The following is a 19,176-nucleotide window of genomic DNA, read 5'->3' as shown; positions in this document are numbered from 1 at the left end:
TGTTGGGAGTGGGACAACTATCAAATGTGCTAAGGTCACAGATCGAATTGCATAGAAGATGAAGAAGGGAGAGCAAGTCAGGGAAAAGAGATCTCTGGGAGATGATGTGACCTTAATAATGCTTTGAAGGTGGAAAGAGTGGTGGTCTGGCATATATGGAAGGGGAGGGAGTTCCAGACTAGGGGGAGGGTGTGGGAAAGGGGTCAGTGGTGAGATAGACAAGATCAGGCACAGTGAGTAAACTGGCACTAGAGGAGCAGAGGGTTTAGGCTGGGCATATTAGGAAATTAGTGAGGTTAGGAAGGATGGGGCAAGTTGATTGAGTGCTTTAAAGACAATGGTAAGGAGTTTTTGATGTGGCAGTGGATTGGCAGCTATTGGCGGTTCTTGAGGATTTGGGAGAAGTGGACTGACGTTTTTGTTAGTAAGTGATTCACGCAGGAGATTACAGTGTGGATGGGAGTGTGGAGAGACAGGAGTCTGGGAGGTCAGCAAGGAGGCATATGCACTAGTCAAGGCAGGATAGAATAATAAATATGATTGAATGAATAAGTGCTTGGATCAGCCTGTTAGTAGTTTGGATCAAGAGGAAAGGCCAGATTTTAGCCTTGTTGTGTGGTTACAAATGACAGGAGTTGGTGACAGATTAAATAGGTAGGTGGAATAAGAGAGATGAGTCAAAGACAATGCCAAGATTACAGGCTTGTGAGATTGGGAGGATAGTGGTGTTGTTTACGGTCTACAGTTATAAACCTGAGGTTGGCTGTAAATGTAATTGCAATGGCTATGGAATGATGAACTACAGTTGAAGGCTCCTGGCTCCTGATTTGTTTGTTGGTTTCTGTATTTGGGGTTTGTGTCTTGGGGGTTTGTTGTAATCCCCCATTAGGCAAACATGGAAGAATCAACCTAAACCTGGCAATATTATTCGCAAACACCACTGCATTTAATGGAAAAAATACTACTTGTACTTAATAGGCTATTTGATTAAGCTTGACAGAAAAAAATACATATATACAAATAAATGTATGTGAATATCAATATTTATATTAATGTCTATCTCACCCTTTAGACGGTAAGCTCGCTGTGTACAGGGAATGTTTCTGTTATATTGTTATAATAATAATCATAATTGTTAAGTGCTTACTATGTGCCAAGCACTGTTCTAAGCACTGAAATCGATACAAGGTAATCAGGTTGTCCCACGTGGTGCTCAAAGTCTTAATCCCCATTTTACAGGTGAGGTAACTAAGGCTCAGTGACTTGCCCAAAGACACACAGTTGATAAGTGGCATAGCCAGAATTAGAACCCACAAACTCTGACTCCCAAGCCTGTGCTCTTTCCACTAAACCATGCTTAGTATACTTCTCTGCACACAATAAACCCTCTATAAATATGATTGACTGACTGACTAAGGTCTTGCCTCACCTTTTAAGACACTGCCTGGTCTAGGTTTTGGACTGCACGGTAACCAAAAGCCCGAGCTTAGTATCCTTAAATCAGATGATTCTGAGTTTCCAAAGCTTAAAGAAAAATAGGATTTAAGAGGAATATAGTCAGTATTGGGATGTAGGAATAGAAAAACTGCAGCCAAGAATAAACCAAACTCCATTATCTGATATGTAGGGAAATATTTTTTTCCTATATATAGTTTCATTTATTCTAGCATTTGCTGTGGAATTTGTTCATCAGTTTTGAGTCTTCCCAAAAGTGTACTTTGTGGCAAACTTCGTATAAATGCAAGAAAAAAAAATCTGAAATGAGCGCAGATCATTGCCAACATATCTAGGGATAAGGGAGAAATATAGCAAAGAACAGGTGCCACCTTCATGGCAGTTTGACAGTGATAGAATAAAGAAATGCCAGTCCCTAAAGGGTTCTTACCTCATTTATTTTCCAGTGCTTCATTAACCTTAGCCTACCTCATGGAGGAACATACCTATTTTCTTTAATATCTGTGCATCTAATAATCTTTATCCAGCAATATTTTTTCTTTGTGGCAGACAAATTCTAACTCCAATTTCCAGGAGAGAACCAAGGATATTGCTGGTGCACTGTAAATATTTCAGATTATTAAAATAGTATTAAAAAAAGTCTTCCCCCAAATCAAACCATGTGGTCAACAGTGTCATTATTTTGCAAATGGCTGACGGGAGATAGTCACAAATGCACATCCAATACCATTACAGGTAGACAAGCTGATCTTGTCAGACAAGTATAGTCAGAATATTTTAGTTTGAGGATGAAATCTTTTAAAGCAGTAATACCATAGGCCGCTCAAGCATCTGATACAATCTACAACTCAGTTATTCTATAAAGAGGGGGTTGTGTTTCTGACAAACTCTGTGATAAAGTCTGCACTAGTAGTGTGCTTCGACAGTACCGACCTTGCATGAATGCTCATTTCTGCCAATATCAAAATGTGTTCCTACCAAGTCGAATTTATTGCAGCATCACTCCAGTCTGTTAGATTGTAAAGCTCCTTGAGAGCAGTGATCATGTCTCCTAATTCAGTAGTACTCTCCCAAGCACATGGTTCAGTGCTCTACACCTGGTAGATGTAAATTAGCATTTATCATTATTATTATTGTATTTATTAAACAATTACTACATGTTAAGCACTGTTTTAAGCATTGGGGTAGATGCAAGTTAATAAGATCGGACACAGTCCCTATCCCACATGGGTTGCACAGTCTAAATCAGACTGATTGATTGTGGAAGCACACTGTCAGAAGACCGTTCCCTAATTCCCAAATAGCATTATATCGAAAAAGTATAGCAAAAACAAACAAAAAAACATGTTTTGGAGGAGAAATGAGACTATGTAAAGTAGAGGATCCTTTGGCATTCATTCATCCAATTGTAGGAGGGGTCTAGTGAAATCTTCATGTGGGAATAGCTGCCACAGTATTAGACTGAGTATTGGACTAAGAACTTGAATAAATGATGGAGCTTTCCTCTCCTACGATGTATTTGAACTGGGAATCTGTGGGCATTTGTTTTGGACTTCCTTTTGAAAAAATGAACATTGAAAATTTTAATAGATGGTTATGCCACTGGGATAAACAGGACCTTTCTACTGTACTTCAGTAAGAAGTATATTATGAGGAAGCAGCATGGACAAGTGGAAAGAGCATGGGTCTAGGTATCAAAGGACCTGAGTTCTAATCCAGGCTCTGCCACTTGACTGCTGTGTGACCTTGGACAAGTCACTTAGCTTCTCTTTGACTCATTTTCTTCATCTATAAATTGACAATGAAATATCTATTCTCTCTCCCACTTTGGCTGTGAGACCACATGGGAAAGGGACAGTGTGCGACCTGATTATTTTGGTGGTGAGTATGAGGCTTAGCACATAATAACAAATACCACTATTACCGTTAATTTTAAGGATCTAGGGTCGTGTTATTGAGCACAAAGATGAAGAAGTAACTCCACCGATGTCATAATCAATTAATTCAGTTACCACTTTTTTGATGGTGTTAATTGAATGTTTTACTGATTGTGCCTCTGTAGTTCATAGAGATATGGCAGGGAATTAGTCTTTGGTCATTGCATTCCAGTGAATTTGATCAGTGTCCCAAATGACATGTCTCATTGTTTGGTTATAGAGTGTGGCTTGTTAGAGCAAGAGAAAAGCAGTATTTTTGAAGTTTTTCAGAAGTCCTCTTAGTATGCTTTGTCAGGGCTTGAAAAAGATTGCTAAGATTCATTAATCAAGAAAAAAACAAGCACTCCATAAGAGAAGCCTAGTAGCTCTAAGATCTCTTAGCCAGAATTTTCCATCTATTCTTCAGCACGCAAACTCTCTTTTTTTTTTCTGGGCGAATAGATTCATGAGTTCTTCTAGAATTTGGCTCTTCTCACTGGAAGCAGGGTTGGAGAAAATAAACCTGAGTTTGATTTCTGCAACTCTTTTTAATCAGCTCAGTGGTCTATGGGTTTTGAGACTCCTCCTGAAATTTACACAAGAGTAATTACACACTTTATTGGAGACTCAATACAAAGTTTTGTTTCTCCCATGGAGTTGTCAACTTTTCTTAAAAAGGGCAAACAAAAGATGTATAGCACGGTGTATTGTGCCAGAGGTGTGATAGGGTTGTTTAGTAAATTATCTAAATGTAGTTATCTATGAGATGGTACCTTCTCATTTTTCAAGCACTTTGATCCTCACCCTAGCCCCACAGCACTTTTGTTTGTGTCCTTATTTACTTTACTGTTTTCCCTATCTGTAATTTATTTTATTGTCTGTCTCTCCCTGTAGACCGTATGTTTCTCATGGATAAGAGCTGTGTCTACCAACTCTACTGTATTGTCCGTTCCTGAACACTTAGTACGGTACTCTGCACACAGCAAATGACAAATAAATGTCATGAATTAATCTCCAAAGTACCTTTAACTTAGCCTGCCTAGTCATGGGGCTCCATAAACAGTGTGATGAGAGAGATAAATGACCCATTGACCATGACTTGGGTGCAGGAAAGGAGCATCCCCAATGCTCTATATCTAAAATTGAACTGCCTGGAAGGGATACCATTTGACTGATTAATAGCAATGAGAATGCTCATGCCCTCTAGGCTGTAAATTCCTTGTGAACAGGGAACATGCCTACCAAATATGTTGCGTTGTGCTCCTTGAAGTGCTTAGTACAGTACTCTGTGCATGGTAAGTACTCAGTAAATACCACTGATTGATTGATTGATTGTGAGGGAAGCCTAATCTGGACTGGACCAAAGGAGTTAGAGTATCCTCTTGCATTAAAATATTGTCACAAATTGACAGCTGAGAGTCAGGAATCTGATAAATATTGATCATAGCATGTTTCATTCAAGACATTCAAAGAACTTTCCTTCTATATCTCGATGTTGTGTCCTAATCAAGAAACAGAGGTTAATCCTACATCCTTCCTTTTGAACTTGAAGAAATTTCAATGTGCATGTTTTAGTCAAATTTCATGTTTTAGTCAGTGACCAAACTGGGATTAGGATACAAACTATCCGTATTCAATCTTATTGTGATGAAGGGAATCATTTTCAGCTGATAACAATAATGGCACTACAGTGGTGTGACAATAAGTCATTCCGTGAAACCATCCAAGCTGCAATGGCTGGGATCTTATTATGACTAAAATCCTGCATTTTGTTTTAATTCAGCATATATGAGGGATGCTATGGGCCTCCTGTGTCAAGCTCTTTGAATTTGTTCATTTGCCTCAAACACACTAAACAGGAGTACTGGTCCCTGAACTTTTCATGCTCTGTAGTGTTTAACATCTTATGGCAGAGATGTCAGAGGCTGCAAAGTTGTATTCAAGAGAGCCAGGTCGTAAGAGAGGTGGGCCAACTGTACAATGACAGATTATGCAAATCCTCCAGGAGCGTCTAATCAATCACAGTGGTGTGAGAGGAATGCAGCTGATCTCTGAATTAGCTTTTATTGGAATGTATTCATGTGTAACATCCCACAGTCAGAATGACATCACAACATCTAGTGCTTAGAAGTCTCGAGGACGATTAGCTGATGGGATTGGCTGCTTCTGCCAATCAAAATCCAGCAAAGCTGCCTTTATAGTTCTGTGGATATGAGAGAAAGGAGAGGGAGGGAGAGACTTGCTACGGCTAAATAAGAGGAACAGCAGCAGCAGCCACAGCAGCTGGTATTCGGGTGATTAAATAGTTCTCGTAGCCTTTTTGCTGTACTCTGACTGCTCCCTGGTGTAATTCTCGTGTCCAGGAAGGAAGCTGCATTTTAACAGTGTGCTGAACAGGGGTTTGAATCATTCCAGCTGGCTGCTTGTTTTGAAAAGGACAATGTGTGTATAAATAAAATGAGGCTGTGCTAGAAGAGTTCAGTTACCAGGGACTGGAGCTAAAGGAGTCTTCCTGGGATATTGTTGAGGCAGATGGTGTCAACAGAACTACTCCGAATTTACCTGAAGCTAAGTGAATCTGAATTGTGGATATCTCTTTTTCCGACCCTGGACAAATTCAAGTTAGAAAAGGAAGAGCTGTTCTTCTCTAGGTAAGTTTCTGTTTAATTTCTGCATGTAATGGTGGGTAAAATATTTCAACATGTTGCAAAGCTATGTAAACTCAGTGAACACAATAAAAAGAATCTGTCTATAGGAGAGAGCCGTATACTTTTTTTTTCCTTTTGATTACAGTCTAGAGGGTCAGCTCTCACTTTGTGTGTGTGGGTGTGGGGGGGGGTGTTTTTAATAGCCATTCATCTTCACATATGCACTGTGAATTAAGATCAGGAGCCCTGTCTGAAAGGGCAGATCATGAGATATATAAACAATTGTCAGAGTATAAGGGGGGAAAAAAAAGACATCAGGCGTTAACATACTTTTAGCACCTTCTTCCATACCACTGGAGAAGCAGTGTGGCTCAGTAAAAAGAGCCCAGGCTTTGGAGTCAGAGGTCATGGGTTCAAATGCCAGCTCTGCCAACTGTCAGCTGTGTGACTTTGGGCAAGTCACTTAACTTCTCTGTGCCTCAATTACCTCATCTGTAAAATGGGGATTAAAACTGTGAGCCCCCAATGGGACAACCTGACCACCTGGTAACCTCCCCAGCACTTTGAACAGTAAGCACTTAACAAATACCATCATAATTATTATTATTATTATTGCACTAAACTAACTACAGATTGGCACTGGGAAACAGTCCTAAGAATGTCATCGAGTCATGTACCATGCAGATGACCCAGGGTGGCTACTCTTCTGGTCAGGAGCTGAGATTTCCTGACACATTCAGTTCCCTGCAGACTCTTTTAGAGAAATATTTGCCCCAAGCATGTTACATGTCATTACATTTTTGCTAAGGACTGAGTGATTTTCTTTAGATCCTTACAAGCTAAAACAGAGCTCTTGGAAGGGGGTGGGGGGTGTATGTCTGGTGACTCAGAGTTAGAACGGAAACTGGACAGCAACATTCTTATTGTGGAAATGACACTTTGTTGGGGTGGGAGGAGTGGTGATAAGAAATCATAAGAAGAATGTTCTTTAAGGCAGTTGCTCATCCCTCCCACCCCCACACTTTCTATCAGGAAATTTCATATATTTAACTTTGGTTTTTTGACTTTTCTTCCTTTTGTAGCCTGTTTTTCTGATTTCTCAAATGCTGTAAGTTGACAGGGGTAGTGTGCAGGAAATACTGCCAATTTAGAATAGTTTTAGTTTATGGTCACAGTTAGTTCAGTGCCCTGAAAATATTTCGTAAGTTTGAGATGGTTGGCTTGGTGTTATGCGCCCTCATCTCACCTTGGCATTTTGTAAGTTTTTATCACTTGAGTATATTTTTATGGCAATTTGAGCATCAACTTAAAAAAGGGACAACTATTTTGAGGAATTTTCATTCTAGAAAAAAATACCAAAAGCTTGCCAAGATTCACTTAACTCCAAGGAAAAATTTTGGTTTTGAAATTTCTTCTGACCCACATTATTGAAACAATGTAAGGCTCCTTGGATGATGTGCTGATCCTAGGATAGCTCAACAAGAAAGATTTTAAAGACATTAGGTATTTGGTGCCATCTTTCCCAGTGACTAACAGGCAGTTGGATTTTCATATGCAGAAAAAAATGTTTAGTGTCCTCTGTTCCAAAGCAAGCATGGCAAATATATCCAACTTTCAAATAGGCACACTAGTTTGTCATTTTTTCCCCCCAGTCTTTATAGTACATTGCGGTAGAACATCTCCATGCTGGTTTGAATCTGACTAGAAGAAACCAAATATTTCAACTGGATTCATAAGATTGCTTTGGTTAATAAAACATGTTTATGGCACACTAATACCTATCTTCCTATAAAGCGTCCAAGTTTTGACACCCTTCATTTAAACACATTGTGTGTCTTGTCATTGTGATGACACCTTTATTACTGCATTTAGAATGATGAATGGTCCATTGAGAATTACTCTGGTAATAATCTTGGAGTCTAATATTAAGATGTAGCACCTGTTTTCTTCTACTCGATATTAGTGATGCACAAACCCAATGCAACCCATCTTTTAAAAATCTGGCAATGTTTATGTCATTGCAGTTATAAAATGTATTTGACCTACTATCAGGAAAATGTAGCCACAGGTTGATAAACTAGATAATAAATTCCCAGTGCCCAAAAAATGGATGCCTTTCAGAATATCTGCACTGATTCATTTTGTGTCCATTAAATGTAAAGGCTATGATTAAATGGAGTTTATCATTACTATCCCAGGATATAACTCTCCTATTAAAAGATATTTGATTATTTTGTTTGTCATTAAGTACCTGCAGGAAAGAGTACTGGGAGAGCTAGCTATTATTTTCTGTATTAAATAAATCAGAACTTGGAGATTCTTAAACTGTGTTAGAAATAGAGGTGCACCATGAGAGGTGGCTCAGAAGAAAGAAAATCTTTACCATTTACACCAAAGTTTAACTGCTCACTCTTCCCATAAACTAGTTTTGCATCAATTTAAGATATGCAACTAAGAATATTTCAGTACAGCTTATTTCCCAATGTATGACTCAGATCTAGATTTTATTAATATAGAGAACTTCTCAATAAAGTCTCATAGTGGGACTAAAAGGGACAACCAATGGATTTTTTTGACTTGGTGCAATTGTACCTCCAATGTTTTAGGCAGCTGTTCTGGTTATGGGATCAGAGAAGGTTTCATTCACAGTAAAGATGTAAGATAAACCTTTATCTCAGCACTGATCAGTCCAATGGGCAAAGTTAGAGCATCTCTGTCCAAACTAGATGATGTCAGTTGGTCCCTTCTTGTAAATATGGGGAATAATTGAGCCATCTGACTTTAGATCTCTAGAAGTCTGATATCCTCTATTTTGGAATTTACTTATAGCCAATTGTTTATATTTCTAATTTCTATCATCATTTTTATTTTATTTCATAAAAATAAATTGGGTTTTGTTAATCCAATTTTACCCTTTGCCTAATAGACTGGAGTTGCAATATGAACAATCATAATAAATTATGTGATGCCATCAGTGAATTGTGGTCCATCATCAGAATGTTCTTAATTTGAGTAAACCTAGTAGTTTGTCCTCTACAATATTATCCTTAAGGAAAAAGAGATTGTGTAGTAAATCCAGTTATGTTATACCATTAAAATGGGGATCATTATCATAATGAAATGGAGTCATTCTCCTATGTAAGCATCTGCCAAAGGAATGCTACCAGGCTACCATTCCAAATGGATGCCCTAGTAAAATCATCTAGAAGAGTAATTAATTAATCAATCAAAAGTATTTTGAGGTTCCTGTTGTATGCCGAGCACTCTATAGAGCACTTGGAAGAGTATGGTAGAAGGATCTTGCAATCTAGCAGGAGAGAGGGACATTAAAAACATAGGATAGGAAGAGGTAATAGAGTATAATAGCAGTAGGTAGTAGGAAAGCAGCATGGCCTAGTGGAAAGAGCATGGGTTCTGGGAATCAGAGGACTTGGGTTCTAATTCTGACTCTGCCACATACCTGCTGTGAGACCTACTCATTCCTACTATAACTGTGAGTCCCATGTGGAAACGGATTGTCTTGTTTCTAACCCAGCACTAGGCAGAGTGGGTAGGTAAACTTGACAGGAACAAAATGTACGAGTTGGAGTGTACTGGGGAAAAAAAAGATCCAGGGAGGAGAGAGAGAGAGCTGACTGAGGGTCTTAAAACTGAGCCAATGCCCCTAGGAGTGTCAGGGAAAGAGAGCGAGTATCAAGTCAACAAAGTTTTTTGTATCCTGAGTCATAGAAAAAAAGAGATGCTTGGTGTTGTGACTATCGATTTCTCTTTAAGGTTCTGGTTCAGGAGAAAAGGTTCAGGCTTCAGATTTCCAGCTACTGCTTTCAGCTACCTTGGAATAACCCATTGCCTTCCTTCCCCTCCCCGCAACATTTTAGCTCTCTTCCAAGTTATAGACACAGCTTTCCCAGTCATTAACAGTGAGCCATAAAAGGCATCAGTGTGGTTTACAATTGGTAACTTTTGTAAATATTAAACCAGTCTGTTCCCATCCATGGCTCAGTGGCAAGAGCACAGGCTTTGGAGTCAGACATCATGGGTTCAAATCCCAACTCCACCAACTGTCAGCTGTGTGACTTTGGGCAAGTTACTTAACTTCTCTGTGCCTCAATTCCCTCATCTGTAAAATGGGGATGAAGACTGTGAGCCCCCCGTGGGACAACCTGATCCCCTTGTAACCTTCCCAGTGCTTAGAACAGTGCTTTGCACATAGTAAGCGCTTAATAAATGCCATTATTATTATTATTATTATTATTATTTTTCCTTCAGAAGGAAGGAGCTAAACCCAAGGGTTTTAGTAACCTGGAAGATTCAATTGTCTACAGTTAAACATTTTACCAGCTGCTTTCTCCACATATATCTTCTAGGCACATGAAAATGCACTTAAACCTTCTCTGAATATTGATGCCATGAAGTAAGGTTGGAGAGTAAGTGAGAGGAGCACCTATTCTCCATATCAAGTGACTAAAATCTTTCACTCCCATGACTTGCCTAATTTTTTGCCCTTCGGGGAAAGCTGATTGCATTAGAATTTCCTACTTTGTATTGACCCCAGGACTTAGTTACAATGCTCAGCTCTTGGTAAGAACACAATTAATACCATAACTAACTCAGAGGTATTTCCCCAAGGAAATCTTCAGATTATAAATCTCCTAGTGTTTAAACTCACAGTGGACATCAAATCCTGAAAGGAAATCATCAAGAAAAAAGAGGTTAAAGGAATCTGCTCAAACATACATAGTCAGAAGGGCCTGTGTTCTAATTCCAGCTCTGCTACTTGCCTGCTGTGTGACCTTGGGCAAGTCACCTAACCTCTCTGTGCCTCAATAACCTCACCTGTAAAATGGGGATTAAGACTAAGTCCCATGTGGTACATGGATGGTATCCAACCTGATTAGCTTGTAACTACCCAATGTTTAATACAGTGCCTGGTAAATAGCAAGCACTTAATAGAAGCAGCATGAGCCATGCTGGGAAAAGCACGCTGTGGAAAAAGCACCGGCTTTGGAGTCGGTGGTCATGGGTTCATATCCCAGATCTGCCAATTGTCAGCTGTGTGACTTTGGGCAAGCCACTTAACTTCTCTTTGCCTCAGGTACCTCATCTGTAAAATGGGGATTGACTGTGAGCCCCCTGTGGTACAACCTGATCACCTTGCAACCTCCCCAGTGCTTAGAACAGTGCTTTGCACATACTGAGTGCTTAATAAATGCCATTATTATTATTTAAAAAAATTGTGCCCAAATAACAATGTAGAATATAATCCAGGGTGTCTGAGGAAATGAATGCAATGCTTTATAGGCCAAAATTTGAATTACGTAAACATTTTTGTTTTCATATGTGTAATGAATTATTATTGTTTTGCTTTCAACCTGGTAATGCTTTCCCACACTGAATTTCCCAACATTTCTACTTCTTCCTCATTCACTATACTCCATACCAAATGAAAAGGGTAATGGGGAAATCCAGGACCTGGAAATAACACCGTGAATACATTTAGAATATTCATTTGGTTGATTCAGCTTCTAAAAGTGAAAACTAGCTTTTAGAATCACATTTTTATTTTCCCACCTAAACCTCCACATCAACCAGAAGAAGAGTTATGCAATAAAAAGGGAAGCAGTCATTTAAGCATCATAGTACTAATACTTGGAAAGTGTTTTGTTTTTTGTTTTTTATGGTATTTGTTAAGTGGTTATTTATGTGCCAGGCACTGTACTAAACTTTGAAGTATATACAGCTAATCAGGTTTGGCACAGTCCATGTCCCACATGGGCCTCACAGTTTTAATCGCCATTTTACAGATGGGGTAACTGAAGCACAGAGACGTTAAGTGATTCACCCAAGGTCACACAGCAGACAGGAGGTGAAGCTGGGATTAAAACCCAGGTCCACTGACTCCCATATGCTTGCTTTTACCACTAGACAAGACTGCTTTTCATGTTTCTTACATTGCTAGTTTTATTTGCATTAAAATTAGAAAATCTCAGGAATTATATTCATACAAATAAAATTTTCACAATAGGGCTTTTTTTTCCATGCAAACTCAGAAGTCAGACTGCTCCAAAGCATAAATCTTGAACTAGATTTGGAACCTGATTTGCACTCGGCTTCTCCCCAGGGGTATAGACACATATTCTTGTTGTTTCAAAGCCTGAGAAAATGGCTTTGAGGTAGTATTCTGTGATGTGAGAACTCACCCTTAGTTTCAGCTTTCTACTAAGGTAGAACCCACCAGTGAATGATCTTAGGAAAATAACCACAGATTCTGAGATCAATAAACTTGACTGTCTACAACTCACTTCCATTATATTTTGTTCATTCCAATTTTACTTGTAAATGTTTATCATTGAAAATATCCTTGTACTTCTTTTTCATTCATTCATTCAATCGTATTTATTGAGCGCTTACTGTGTGCAGAGCACTATACTAAGCGCTTGGAAAGTACAAGTTGGCAACAAATAGAGACAGTCCCTACCCAGCAGTGGGCTCACAGTCTAGAAGGGGGAGACAGACAACAAAACGAAATGTATCAACAAAATAAAATAAGTAGAATAAATATGTACTAGTAAAATAAATAGAGTAATAAATACATACAGACATATATACATATGTATTTTTTGTGACTTGATGGCTTTTAATCTTTCACCATCATCACGAGTAAGGCCTTTGATGAAGAAGGCAGAAATGAATGGAGAGCAGGGTAAGAAACCCAGCTGATAAAAATGAGGTGGTTAATGGAACGTTGTTGATTAGTAAAGACATAAACCTGGGTTGCAACGTGGGGCACGGGTGTAGGTTATTAGATCATTAAAGGAGATCAGATACCTCATTCTTCAGTCTGCAAATTTTCTCTCTAGGAGGCTGATGCCTTCTGCAAAGAGATTCTGTTCAGAAGACTGTTGGAATTACTCGACAGTCTTCCACATGAAAGAAAGTCTAAATAAGCCGTAAAATTGTTCTTGCCATGGTCTTAAGAAGGAAGTTTACAAAGTCCTGATTGTGTGGCGACGAGATCAAGGAGGAAGTTAGACTAGGTGAACATGTGCTGCTGCTATCCCTTTCATATGTATAAAATAGACAACTTTGCTTTTCATTTCATCTACCTCAAAGAAATCAAATAGGGGAAATCCTTTGTGCTGGAATTTTTAATTTTTTTTCCTTTATATTTGATCTCTTATGAGATGTTTTAAATTGAGAGCTTAAAACTCCTTTGATTGTAAAGCAGCTAGATATGAAATGATGAGTTTCTAGGAACTGGCAATGAAATAGAATGGGAAGTAAGCCTTTGGTAAACAGTTACCTTCTGAAGTCATGAAGAATTCTGAGGCAAAAGAAGGTGGAAGCAGACCTAACAGAGGTAGGAGATATTAAAATGAACAATTATGAAAACTTGCTTAATTAGTTGTCTGGGTGTGGGCTTTTTTCTACTCAAAAGTAAAAGTTCAGAACAGGAAACAGATAATGACCACATGACAAATCGGAACTTGAGCTTTTATCATGAGGTATACCAGCATTTCAACCACACTGTTTAAGCATTAAATGATTCATAGTATTAACAATAATTGTGGTATTTGTAAAATGCTAAATGTGCCAAACACTGTACTAGGCATTGGGATAGATACAAGGTAGCCTGGTTATAATGGGGGTGTCCTCCTAATAGTACACCTAGAAAGTTAGTGAGATAGACATGATGAGGAAAACTGTCTGTTCAAGGGTTGCTTAATTTGGATCCATGACAAATGGTTTTAATCAAACAGTTTTATTAGTGAGTGAGTGTGTATTCTAAACATTGTACTACCCACTTGGGAGAGTACAATAGAATTGGTAGATATTCCTGCCTATGAGGAACCTACAGTCTAGTGACCCAAGGCAATGTTGTTTAGTTTCTTACAGCCAAACCACGCTTTGCTTATTGGAAATGCTCACCAGTATCTAGGCCCTGAAGGAATCATAAATCTCTATAAGGATAAGGAGATAGAGTAAGAGAAGGAAAATACTGGACAGTTGGGGAAATAAACCTGAAAGAGTTGAGGGGAAGTCCAGAGAAAACAGGATTAAGGGAATCTGGAGAAGCTACCTGTGTTTCCACCCTTCTGCTCAACCTCTTGGCAAAGTCTGGAATTGAATTTTGTTTTCAGGAAAACCTTAGTGGCAATATGCCCAGTAGTGTGAGTCTTTAACTGGCTAGACGCTTGGCACTTCAGAACTCTAAGCATTGGTAAACTGCTTTGCCTATTAAACGTTGACCTCCACTTTACAGGTTTCTTGGTATAAATAATTATGGTATTTGTTAAGCCCTTACTATGTGCCAAGCACTGTTCTAAGCACTGGGGTAGATACAAAGTAATCAGGTTGTCCCACAAGGGACTCAGTCTTAATTCCCATTTTACAGAAGAGGTACCCGAGGCACAGAGAAGTTGTCACCTGCACAAAGTCACACAGCAGACAAGTGACGGAGCAGGAATTAGAACCCGTGTCTGACTCCCAAGCCCATTCTCTTTCTACTATATAGAATAGTACAAAGGCATGGAAGTATGGGTTGGAGTTAATAACAATAGTTTTCCTCTTGTAGTCCTAGTCTCTGTGATTAAATATCTTTAGCCTTTATATAGCTAGAAATGGAAGGTAAACACTGATACTGTGAATTTGAGCCAAATAGACAATCTTAAGTAAAGGAAAATCCCACTTTTTCCTCAGGAGTACTTCTGTTTTTCCCAGGCTTTGTACTTCCTTTGGATATCTGCTTCGTTTCTGTGAGTCATACAAAGCCTTCTAGTTTGGACTGAACTATTTTTGTATAAACATTCTGAAAGTTAGTTACATTACCAGTGAGAAAATCTTGTCCAAGAGAAATACTGCATTTAGGGGAACTTTTTTTAAAGCACCTAAAACATACCTGTGTTCAAGAGGTTAGAATAAACATCAGGGCACCATAATTGATATTGAAATCCAGAAGGTGGTTTTACGCTTCTGGTTTGGGAGGGAAATCAATTCAAAGGAACTTATAGTTTGCTGTAATGGAGGCTGGTGTTCTCCATGGGGGAAATAGTTTCAGATGGTAATGATAATAATTTGGTATTTAGGTGCCTACTTAAAGAAGCAGCGTGGCTCAGTGGAAGGAGCACAGGCTTTGGAGTCAGAGGTCATGGGTTCTAATGCCGGCTCTGCCACTTGTCAGCCATGTGGCTTTGTACAAGTCACTTCACTTCTCTGCGGCTCAGTTACCTCATCTGTAAAATGGGGATTAAGACTGTGAGTCCCACATGGCAAAACCTGATCACCTTGTATGCCCCCCCACAGTGCTTCACACATAGTAAGTGCTTAACAAATATCATTATTATTATTATTATTACTATGTGCCAAGCACTTGAGTGGGTAATCAATTTGGACACAGTCCCTGTCCCACATGGGGCTCACAGTCTTAGTCCCCATTTTACAGATGAGGTAACTGATGCACAGAGGAGTTGATTTTTTCCCAAGTTAACAAAGGAGACAAGCGATGGAGCAGGATTAGACCCCTTGCATTCTGACTCCCAACCCAAGAATTCTTCTGAGAATCCCCTTTATTAAAGCCTTTGTCACTTACATCGTGGCCTCGTGGAAAAAGCATAGGCCTAGGATCAGAGCACCTGGGTTCTAATCCCATTTCCACCACTTTCCTGCTGGGTGACTTGGGGCAAATCACAAATTCTCTGCACTCAGTTTCCTCATCGATGAAATGGGAATTTAATGCCTGTTCTCCCTCCTCCTTAAACTGTGAGTCCCACGTGAGACAGGGACTATGTTGGACTTGATTATCTTGTATCTCCTCTGAGTACGGTGTTCGCTCATTGTCAGTACTTAAATACCACAGTGATCATTAGGTGAGGGACCCAGGTGAAGCTGTGCTCTGGAGGTGTGCATCTTCTGTAGTGTAGGGTAGTTTCTGCTGCCAAATGGACTTAGGCCAAAAAAACCCAGGGTTTTCCTACTCCGATAGTAATTCCTCTGGTGCAGTATGAGAGGATCCTAGCAGCAATCAGTCAGTGGTATTTATTAGGCACTTACTATGTGCAGAACAGTGTACTAAGTACTTGGGAGAGTATAATAAAACAAAATTAGCAGATACGTTCCCTGCTGATAATGAGCTTACAGTCTAGAGGGGAAGACAGATGTTAATATGAATAAATGCAGTACTTGGAACTGCTATTTGAAGAAACGGTTCGGTAGACATGGGTACTTAGCTCTCTCTTCATGGAGCTCTTCTGATCAATAATGGCTCAATCCTCAGGAATCATCCTTTCTTCAGGCTTGCGATTCCCTCCACTCTGTGCAATGGAGAACAAAGTTGAGAGTAAATGTCTTTTGGCAACTGAAGTGCCTAAAGGGTGCAAGTAAATAAGATGAAATGAAATTGAGCAGAAGTGAATAGGTAAAGCATTTTTCTATCAGTGGGATATTGTCTAAAATTTTCTTCAGTAGCATTGGTTGGAGATTGTGTCAGTAAATAAGGATCAGCAAAGCATAGAGAAGTCACCATAGAGAATCTTCTCTCACTGGCAGGGTTGCCTATAAGAGTTTCATCTACATTAATGACCTTGTGCAGGACTTGGTATCCAGTAGGTATTGCAGAAATACTTGCCGAGTAACTATACATTGTAACTACCCAAGGACAACATTAAGTTTTATTCTTCCAGATTTGGTAAGAAGCAAATCTAAAGTATGTTCCTATGGTCCTGAATTTTAAAAGCTCCAGATTTTTGTGTTCCTGCTGTGTTTCATTTAGTTAAAACAAATGCTTGATTTCTTAAATTAATCAAGAAATGTTTGAGTGTAGAGCAGAAGGCTATCTTTTCTCCAATGATATACTTTAACATTGTCTAGTCCATAATTCCTTGTGACTAAAATTTGCTTATAAGCAATTGTGATTTACTCATTGGAAATAAATTAGGAAACCTTAATGTAAAATGCACTTAATATCCTTGAAGTCTGTGTCAGAGCAGATGTTGAAATGCATTTCATTCAGAATACTCTTTGGCCATCTACGGAGAGCGCAATCTATATTTCAACAGTTACAACAGATTTCAGCCACTGTGGAGAAAAAAATGCAAGTCTGGGAATCAGGAATTTGATCAAAGTTGCTTAGGGAAGAGCTGTAATTAGATCCCAATCTTCTGAAGATCTTTGTGCCCATTTCCTCATATGCAATATGGGGGATATCAGATTTTCCTGACCTTTTGGGGGCATTGGTGAGTAGTAACTGGGATAAACTATAATAAAAATACAACATGAATTCAGGGCATTATTAGTTTCACACTACGTTATGAAAGGAGAAACTGATGAATCTCTTGTCCAACTTCTTTCCTGAAAAGGCATTACTACCTGGGTGGGCTTACTCAGAGAAATGAAATTACGACCACTGGGGTCAAAATGCCACAATCAATTTTCTTTATACAGAGTCGAGTTGAGATCCACTGCACAGCATGATGGGCTTTTTTGTTCCTCATTGCATCCTTGCCTAATAATCATGTTTAATGTACCTCATAAGAACTGGTGTATTAGACTTGCTCACTCTTTTGAATAAATACATTTTTTTTCAGTACAGTGAGTTTAAAGCCAACTCAAAATGAATTGTAGAGACTGCATAGAACATTACATATGGTGTTAGCTAAGCAATTGCATCTTTAAGTCCGTAAATTGTTGGGACTTCATAATGGGAGGAAAATTGTAAAATAGCTCAGTGGAATTCTCTATAAATAAGATGTTGGACTCCAGCTGTCACTGCCTAAGAACATTCTCAAACTGCTCAGAGCAAATGATGAGCTGGGTATGAAAGTGTATTTTGGTGAAAGGCAGGACTCTAGAAGTGATAATTGCCACGCATGGATTTTAAGAGCTGCTGATTTTTACATTCCCAGTAATGGCAGTTGTTTTCATTTAGATGGGTCAAGTACTGGTTCACCTTAATTAGACAAGATATTCAGAAATTATAACAGAAGTTTTTCCAAGAGGCAGTGGAAATCAGTAAAATGCACGTGGTTGTTACCTGACCATTATATCCAAGTGACTGAAAAAATGGCGAAAATATAATTTTACCACATAATAACATAGTGTGCCTATGCATGTGACCTACTTTTAACACATCTCAAGAAGTGGTGAAATTGGGCTATTAGCAGCCCTAAAGATTGCATCCTGCTCTTCATTACAAATTAGGATTTCCTCAAGTATTTGGCCTTCATTCTGGAAGATTAACTTGAAAGAGAATGTTTGGTTCCCAGTTCCAGAATTTACCTGATGAGGCAACAAAAACTACTTCAGTTATTGCCAGAAATCTTGGTGGCTTTGTAATGTAGTCTTCAGTTGAACAAAAACCACTTCACGCTGAAAGCAATCATTGTCTTGCAGCAAGTCAGTCATGTTGAGTTATGATGCTTGAGGAGCAGTATGGCCTAGTGGACAGAGCATGGGCCTGGGAATAAGAAGGTCCTGGGTTCTGAGTTCTAATCCAGTCCCTACCACCCTGTCAGCTGTGTGACCTTGAGCTAGTCACTTAACTTCTCTCTGCCTCTCTTACCTCATCTGTAAAATGGAAATTGAGACTGTGAGCCCTAAGTAGGACATGGACTGTGTCCAACCTACTTAGCTTGTATCTACCCCAGTTTTTAGTACAGTGCCTGGCACATAGTAAACACTCAACAAATATATGTTAAAAAAAAGAGGAGAATGGACAGTCATCAGAGAAAAGGCTGAGTGGTGGGCTAAATTTGGATTCACTGATTGGCTGATTGCTTTGCACAGGCTGTTTTGCCTCCTAGTCTTCTGCCAAACAATGATTTTTAATAATAGTAACAATAATAATTATGGTATTTTGTTAAGTACTTACTATGTGCCGAGCACTGTTCTAAGCACTGATACAAGGTAATCAGGTTGGACTATGCCCCAGATGGGGCTTACAGTTTTAATTCCCATTTTACAGATGAGGGAAATGAAGCACAAAGAAGTTGAGACTTACCCAAGGTCACACAGCAGATAGGAGTTGCAGCAGGGATTAGAACCCATGTCTTCTTACTTCTGAGTCTGTGCTCTTGCCACCAGGCCACACAGAGCCCTACTAAGCCCCTGGGAGAGTATAATATGATATGTTGGTAGACACATTTGTTACCCATAATGGCTCT

General features: G+C 39.1%; 1 protein-coding gene across 2 annotated transcripts in view; it reads left to right on the top strand.

Moving 5' to 3' along the window:
- The first annotated feature begins 5,647 nt into the window (after positions 1–5,647).
- NDST4 (N-deacetylase and N-sulfotransferase 4) overlaps positions 5,648–19,176 on the top strand; it is a 192,534-nt gene continuing 179,005 nt past the window's right edge. For both annotated transcript variants that reach the window (XM_038755183.1, XM_038755184.1), the window contains exon 1: positions 5,648–6,022. The gene's annotated coding sequence lies outside the window, so the exon portion shown is untranslated. The remainder of the gene's footprint in view (positions 6,023–19,176) is intronic.

This window comes from Tachyglossus aculeatus, chromosome 12 (genome assembly GCF_015852505.1).
Source record: "Tachyglossus aculeatus isolate mTacAcu1 chromosome 12, mTacAcu1.pri, whole genome shotgun sequence".
NCBI lineage: Eukaryota > Metazoa > Chordata > Mammalia > Monotremata > Tachyglossidae > Tachyglossus > Tachyglossus aculeatus.
The sequence above is the reverse complement of the archived record's forward strand: the minus strand, read 5'-3'. Positions and strand labels throughout refer to the sequence as shown.